This window comes from Cucurbita pepo, chromosome 10 (genome assembly GCF_057944985.1).
Source record: "Cucurbita pepo subsp. pepo isolate OVF chromosome 10, ASM5794498v1, whole genome shotgun sequence".
In the NCBI taxonomy this organism is placed as follows: Eukaryota; Viridiplantae; Streptophyta; class Magnoliopsida; order Cucurbitales; family Cucurbitaceae; genus Cucurbita; species Cucurbita pepo.
Window position 1 is genome coordinate 8,440,075 of NC_141807.1, and position 8,889 is coordinate 8,448,963.

At 34.8% G+C, this 8,889-nt stretch overlaps 1 non-coding gene across 1 annotated transcript; it reads left to right on the forward strand.

Moving 5' to 3' along the window:
- The first annotated feature begins 3,833 nt into the window (after nucleotides 1-3,833).
- Nucleotides 3,834-3,905, forward strand: TRNAQ-UUG (transfer RNA glutamine (anticodon UUG)). The gene has a single exon. It is a non-coding gene; the product is annotated as a tRNA-Gln (tRNA).
- Nucleotides 3,906-8,889: the final 4,984 nt, after the last annotated feature.

Sequence of the window (8,889 nt, forward strand, 5' to 3'; positions counted from 1 at the left end):
CAGGTTATGCAACAAACTTAGGGTAGAGTTCGTGGAAAATTATGAAGGGTGCTTCGGTGGTAGCACGTGGCTCAAAATCTGGAATCTTATACACCACTGCAGGGTGTATGAACATAGCTGCTGTTGCTGAGAGTGCTTCAAATTCAAGTCTACAGCACAATAGACTTGAACCTATGAGCGCGAAAGGAATGAAGAGGCTGGCTGCGAAAGGAGTTTTAGAAGGTCTGAAATCTGTTGATGTGGGTCGTTGTGAGAACTACGTTATGAGCAAGCAGAAACGAGTTAGCTTCACAAGGACCGCCAGAGAATTGAAGAAAGTGTGATTGGAAATGGAACCAGATGTGGAGCAAGGTTCCAAGACCACGAAGCAAGTGGGAGTTGAGCTTGAGTTGCAGGGAAACTCACCTAGTGATGTTGTAGCAGATACTCAAGAAACTCGTGAGACTACTGCTGAGGAACCATATGTGGAGCAAGGTTCCAAGACAACAAAGCAAGTGGGAGTTGAGGTTGAGTTGCGGAGAAAATCACCAAGTGATCTTGTAGCAGATACTCAACAAACTCCTAAGGTTGTTGCGGAGGAATCAGCAGTGGAGCAACTGACACCTGAACTAGTGTTGAGAAGATCATCCTGTACTATCAGAGTACCAGATATGTATGTACCTTCATTACACTATCTGTTGCTGATGAAAGGGAACCACAACCCTTTGATGAGACTCTACAGTTGGAGGATACAACCAAGTAGGAGCAAGCCATGGATGATGGGACATCTAGGCTTAAAAAATGCGTTGTACTGAGATTGAGTACGTGGCAATAGTGGAAGCTGGAAAGAAGACGATGTGGATGACTGACTATCTGGAAGAATGGGCAAGAAGCAGCACGAAGATTCTTAACAGAAATAGTCATAGTGTCATACAGTTGGCGAAGGAACCCGGTCTATCATTTAAAGAGAAAACACATAAGACGATACCATTTCACTTGAAGGTTAATGAAAGATGGTGATGTGTTTGGAGAAGATAGAGGGTGCAAAGAATCCAGTAAACATGTTGACAAAATGTGTTGATGTTGGAATATTGAGGTTGTGCAAAGCCTCAATTGATATGGTGCCATGAAGACCATGAAGATGCTCATAGTCGTTTGAGAATGAAATTCTTGGTTGACTAGATCAGTCTCCAAGTGGGAGAATTGTTAGGTTATGGTGCCTGCGGCTTATTTATAGCTTGGTCAACGGTTATATCCGTTAAAGCTATATTTGGTAAAGCTATATCCGGTACAGCTATATTTGGTAAAACTATATCCGGTAAACCTATATATGGTAAATAGCTATATATAGTAGATGGTTAAATCGGGTAAAGTTATATATAGTAAATGGCTATATATAGTAGATGATTAAATCTTGTAAACCTATATATAGTAAACTGAACTATATATATATCCCGTCTGCTAGAGCTTTTAAAAGTACTTTCTATTCTCTGTAATTCTCTCTTACTGTACATACGTGAAGTCATCAATAGAAAAATCCTTTTAGCCAGAGTTCTCCTTGTAGTTTTCTCTATCTTGTTCTTTGTGTTCATCTAGATCGAGCGTGTGCGTTGTTGTGCGATCATAACAGGCTCTTCTATCTTGGATAGAAATTTGTTACACTTTTTGGACCGACACTATGTCTAAGGGGTCACTAAGGTTAAAATCCTACAAAATGGATCCATGGCTCAGTGGTAGAGAATTTGACCGGTCACCCGTTTGAACTTGGTTGGGCCCTTTTATTTTGGAGAGACACTTTTTACACTTTTAGACTGACACTCTGTAGAAGGGGTCATTAAGGTTGAAATCATGCAAAATGAGTCCATAGCTCAGTGGTAAAGCATTTGACGATAGATCAAGAGGTCACCCATTCGAATTTGGTTGGTTCCTTTTATCATTTTACTTTGTTTTCAACCTCTTTTAACTTGCAATCCGTGCTTGGAGAACCCACCGAAATGTGAGTTTGTAACCCATCCGTTAGGGTTCTTGGAATGATTCTCTAGATTATCCCTTCCATGTTGGGAGTCGGGCCATGGGTCTTGGGTGAAAGAACCGTTGGTTTACCACCCCTAAGAGTTAAGGAAACCGAAATGTGAGTTTGTAACCCATCCGTTAGGGTTCTTGGAATGATTCTCTAGATTATCCCTTCCATGTTGGGAGTCGGGCCATGGGTCTTGGGTGAAAGAACCGTTGGTTTACCACCCCTAAGAGTTAAGGAAGCATCTTGAGGCTAGTTTCACATAGTATCATTGTCTTTGAGATAACAATTCTTTTCTATTTTATATAAATTTTTTAAATATGTGTTCATTTCCAAATGCATGCTAACACCCTTATTGTTGAATAAATGACATGAAACTAGTTTCACATAGTAACGTTGCCTTTTTCTCCTATTGGTGGAAGGATAATAGGTCGATTATACCTATAGGGTAGGTTTAAGCGTGACAACGAGACTATTTTTTTTTTAAGTTAAAAATTAGATTTATAACAATCTGCCTAAAACCCTCAGACTAATTTTGCTTCATTTCTAAATGCAAGCAGACAAAGTAGAAAAATGAAAACATGTAAATTGTAAACTCAAACATTTGAAAGAAATAAACAAGTTTTGATGGTACCAATGCTAACCAGAAAACAATCAACCAAATTGATTTCCAACATAGAAAACTTCATGTCTCCATCTTGTAAAGCCAATAAACCAAAGGGCCTAATATAGTAGAGAAATGAAAAAATGTTACGTGTTGTGTCATAAGTGATCAATGGATGTTGACTTTGACCAATTCCTACTATTTTTTTTTCTATATTTTGAAACTATTTTAAACACTTTTTTCATGTACTCCTTATAATTTTACCTTTTAAGGTTGTAAATATTTGTGCACGAGTGACTATTATGATTATTAGTCAACTGAGTTAAGTGGAAATAAATTTTGAAGATAAAATTAAAGTATTAATTTTGATGTCATCTTTACCTGAGTTTTGGGATATTGTTATTAATGAGATTCAATCTAATGTCATTAGTAATTCACAATGATAATATTCAAAATACTTGACAAAAAAGAATGGTCAATGTAAGATATTTGAAACAAATAAATATTTTGTCCTCTATGATATATCAAATCACTCATTTGAAATTCCTTAATAATAAACCTAAAGTCTTACATCTTTTATAGTGAAAAGTTCCTTAAATAGAAGTCTTATTAGATACTTCTAAGCATTTAGTGATCAACTAGACACAAAGCTAAACATTCTAAAAAAAATTAGGGGTTAAACTTTTAAGTTAACTTAATTTAAGAAACTTATGATTTTTATATTATCAAGAGTTTAATTGAGCTACGTCAATTCAATCTAGTGGACCCAAGAATTGAACCAAACCAAACCAAACCAAACCAACTAGTTAGTAACATGATTTAGTGGAAGCATTTTCACGCAAAGTAGAAGCAATAATGGAGGGTTTGAAATAATATAGTTTTCACCCCATGTTTCTCGAGTGAATATTGAAATAATATAGTTTTCATGTTAAGTTTTGCACGGAAGAAAGAAAGACGGGGATGTAAAGTATTATTTCAATTTGTTTGTAATATACAACATTATATAAATTAACTATAAGAAATATATAAAATTACATGTTCTCCAAGAGCTTCAATCAACACCGGAGGGTTACTTCTGCAACCACTCTAAAGATGCTCAAGATCACAACGAGTTAGATAAAACAGCTCTAGAACATTGAATCCAATAACTTGAGTTTGACTCATGATAGGATCTCCCTTCTTGTGGAATCTGCATAAAATAGGAAACCCATTCCAAAATAAAATTTTACAAGGGGTTCTATGGTGTAGTGGTTAGCACTTTGGACTTTGAATCCAACAACTTGGGTTCAACTCCCGGTAGGACCTTTGACAACACAAGACATTTTAAAACAAAACGGTGTTACCACTTCCCATGAGTGCATAGGTGGCGTTGTCATAATCGTGGCATCCTGCTAGCAAAAATCGTGGTGCAGGCTGCTCATGGTACATATACCATAGCATCCCACCTAAAGAGAAATAGGGGCTTCTATGCATAATGTCTTGGGTCAAGCTTTGAACTTATAAGTTCTTAGGAATAGCGACCAAGGGTACATCTGGGGAATCTATTACTTTAGGTTAGGGATACCACTTTAGTTATCCTAGGAGCTCGTGGTGCAGGCTGCTCATGGTACATATACCATAACATCCCACCTAAAGAGAAATAGGGGCCTCTATGCATAATGTCTTGGGTCAAGCTTTGAACTTATAAGTTCTTAGGAATAGCGACCAAGGGTATTGGTTGAACTTATAAGTTCTCTTAGGAATAGCGACCAAGGGTATTGGGTCAAGCTTTGAACTTATAAGTTCTTAGGAATAGCGACCAAGGGTACATCTGGGGAATCTATTACTTCTTGGGTCAAGCTTTGAACTTATAAGTTCTTAGAAATAGCGACCAAGGGTACATCTTGGGAATCTATTACTTTAGGGATACCACTTTAGTTATCCTAGGAGCCCGGGAAATCTATTACTTTAGGGATACCACTTTAGTTATCCTAGGAGGTAAAGTCATATGGATCGTGATGAGCATTTTCTCCCATATCTTGGTTTCGCTAACTAAAGTTTTCCAATAACTCCTAAACTTCATTACCTTATATAACCTCTCGGGAAAAGGATTCATAGGATTCATACAACATTTCATAAAATAAGATCTACTGAGAAAACCCGAGAAAAGGTCAACTTTTGAGTTGACTTGGACAGTTCAGTTGAACTGGCCGTATCATCGTTTTCTTCCTCTGAACAGGAAGAAGATGCACATTTTTCGCATCGCCGCCATCTGAAACTCGGCCTGTACAGCCGAATTTACAGTGTTTCTCTCCTCGATTTCTTCGTGAAACTTAAAGGTGGATGTTACAAGAAAGGGCTTGGGATTTATTTGATAACTTATCGTGGATCATAGCCTAAGATATTCGCTACAAAAGTTCATCCAAAATCTGATTTATCGCTGGAGATAAAACAAAGAATTTCTTATTGGGTAGCCGATTCTAGGGGTTTCAAGGCCTTATTTCTTCATTGAACCTCTTCCATATCCTATCTTTAGGCTCAAGGAATTGGTTTGGAGGAACGTCTTTGAGTGTAGGACCTTAATTTCCAGAAATCGTTCTCGGTATGCAACTCACTCGAAACGCCAGATTTGAGATCTCGTGGGTAGCTTATTCTACGACGTTTCAGCACTGGATTCCTTCATCAAGTTTACTCAACTTCTTCCTCTGAAGCTAGAGGAATCCTTAATTTGAAGGAAAAGAGATCGTAGATAGGAATTTTGACTCTTATCCCCAATTTAATTTTGAAACCTATTTCCTTCAATTTGGCACGCTCTCGAAGTTATTTTTCTTCGTGGTCTTCTATGGAAGCATTCCTTGGAGGTACAGAAACTGATTGGAATCATTCTTGCTCGACGAGTCATCATGTATCCTCGGGTTGGATTTTCAAGTTTTTCTTGAAGTTCTTCAATGGCGGATTGAATTGGGGGAATGGTTTCTAGGCACTTTCAGCACTCTATTCCTTCATAGAACTTGTGGGTAATCTTGTTGAGAAACGGTAGGAATAAGTTTGAAGAGAAATGGTGGAGACTCGAATTTGGAAGAAATCTGAGAGTAGGAGACCCATAATCTAAACGCCTATTGCCTTCGATTGGGGGATCAACCTTTCTCGATTCTTATTCCATATTGTTGCTCCTACTTTAGACTTTATAGGCGGAGCTTAAACCGACATTGAGAGCTCCAGATTCTTCGTTATTTAGAAGTTTGATGAGAAATGGTGGAGGATTGCTCTCGAATTTGGAAGAAATTTGAGAGTAGGAGAAACATGTTACTAACTAGATGCTCTGATTCTAATTAGAGTGGCATTTCTGTAATTATCCATTCTTCTAGGGGATTTTTGGTAATTTACCACTTTTCGAATATTTTATTATTATTTTTCTTGAAAAATCCAAAATTTTTCTACAAATTTCTCATCGCTTTTTTATCATTTTTCCCTTTTTTTATGAATCTTGAGATTCCTTCTGGATAAGGAATTACAAATCCGGAAATTTTTTTGATAATTGATAAAATGACTTTTTTGCCCTTTTGATTTACTTTTTCGTTTTCATCCTTTTTAAAAGGCCTTTAACTCCGTGAAATCACTTGTTAGGGTACACGAGTGACTTGACTAAGTCCTTTGTTCTTGCTTAATCCTTTAATATTTTTTTCCTTTTTATCCATTGGGTCTTTTATGAGTGGCTTATTCTTATGGGAGATAATTTCCTTCATTTTTTGGGTGTTACATATACATACTCGTTACAAACACAAAATAAGAAGCAGACTTAAAAGAAGAACAAAAAATACTAGATTAAAAACAGAGGTTAGTCCATGGCCCACACTCCAAAGTCCACTCTCATCCACGACCAACTCTTAGTTACTTGAAAAAAAATGATAAACATGGAGTGAGTAAAACTTAGTAAGTAGCCTACTAGTTATGTTTTCAGCTAGAATATTACTTCTTGTTATGTTTTCAGGATCTTATACTGATCTTGAAAACCTTCTCCTAAAATAACCTTCAATTTTCTCCCCATCAACACAATTTTCTCCCCATCTATCTTTTTTTAAACACTTTTGAAAGTTAACTAGTAGTTTTGAAGTTTTTTTTTTTTTTTTTTTTTTTGAAAATTCAACTGTATTTTTTTAAAAAACAAATTAATAGTTTCTATAGATTTTTTTTTTTTAAAGATTAAGTGTATTATTGAAACTTCTAAAAAAATTATGAGTATTTTTTTAGATAAAGTTCAAAGTTCAATGGTATTTTTATTAATTTAGCTTATAATTAAAAAAAAATACAAATTTTTGTTGATTAAGTTAATATTAATTTTATTAAAATACATAACACCACATCAAAATTAATTTATTAGGAATAAAATTAAAACTAAAAAATCAATTTATTTTAAACTAAAAAATTAATTTATTTTAAAACTAAAAAGTATACTAAATTTGACTAAAACATCCCTTATCCCAACTATAAAGAATTTAATTCCAAGCTCTCTTCCAATAGACAAATGAGTTGTGGAGAAGTGTTTCCTTCGATTCTAATTTCAATTAAGGATGTCAATGACAAAAAAGTGCAAGAGGCTAGAAGGTTTGTAGTGGAAGAAAATAACAAGAGTCATGGACATCGTTTTGTTTACAAGCTGTATCATGTGTCTTATTCATGGTTACTTAAATCTCGTTGAATTGGTGCGCCTTTCACATCAGAGACATTTGTGCCTTAAACCGAGCTCTTTGCAATAGCAAACTTATTAAAAACTCTTTGCTTGCTACAACATTTGCTTGACATAATTGGACCAAAGGACGTTATGGACGACCATAGCTCACTGTATTGGTCTCCAATCATGAAGTGTGACATTGGATCTTTGTGCATACCATATTCAGTAACTATAACATGGCAAGAAATTTTTTATGTTTTGACTGGGCATGCCATATTCTGTTGTTCTTATATATCTTTAGTTACGTGTGATTAAAGCAAAGAAGTATAGACATGGTTTCCAACCAACCCTTCCTTTATAGTTAGTTCGACGAATGAGTTTTTGTTATCATTTTATCGTTAACCCTTCCGCTTGATTTTGTGTTATGATATCATACAGGGAATGAGAAGCGACCTTACTTGGACAAAATTATATACCGTTTGATAATTATTGTTGATAACAAAGATATATTGAATTATAAGCATTTTAAGTTCAAAAGTAACAAATTACTTGTACATCTTTTACTTATAATCTTTATATTCTTTATATAGCGATAAGGAAGGGAGGGATAGAAAAGATACTCATAATATCATTATGACTATGCCATATTTCATTAATAAAAGAGAGTAATACATCCATAAACACAAACATATATATTTCGAGAGAGAGAGGGCTTTATTATAAGTAGAGATAGCATTCTAGTAGTTGTATTGCTACTTGGGGACAAGGAACTCGAGAACTTCTTTAAAAGTTCTGCACCTTTGTAATAAAAGACCAAGGAATATCATTGTTATTTATAACTTCTATCACAATAATATAAATTCTATGAGGACGACGTTCTCTAGTCATACCAACCAGACCGTTCACCACACGCTTGTAGATGAAACGATGTCCACTATTCTCGTTATTCTTTTCAATTACGAACCTTCCTGCATTCTGCACTACTAGGATATTGACATCCTTAATTGGTACTAAAGCATCTAAAGGCAACCCTTCCACACGGCTCATTCTAACACCTTTGGTAAATAGTTTCAAGAGACATTGTTAGGCCGATTTTGTTCTTGAATACTTAAGAATTTGATATTTATAATTGTAGTTGAACGCTACTTAAATTGATGAAGTGAAATCTTACAATAGAGTCTAATAAAGCGTTTGTCCATTAGAATAGGTTGGAATTAAATTCTTTATAGTTCGAGATAATAGTTGTATTCTTTAAGTCATTGAGATTAGTGTTACTAGTACTTGTTAGTATATTTGAGTATAAATATTAAAATGATTAGTTATTAAATATTGTTTGAATTAAAGGGTTTATAATTCAAATGATCTTCATAACCTAATTCATAAAAAAATAAATAAAATAATTAGGAAGCATTTATGTGCTAGATCAAAATAAGATGCATAAAAAGAACTTGCCGTAATTACTTTATTCATGGACCTTTAATCTTAAAAGTAACTTAAAATATTGCAATATTGTGATTCAATAGCGAAATTAGGCACGAACTAGAAATATAATATTTTTAAAAGATGGAAAAATTCATGAGCCAACCAAAATATGTATTCAAAGATTGAAGAATTCACAACAACAATCACAAACAATAT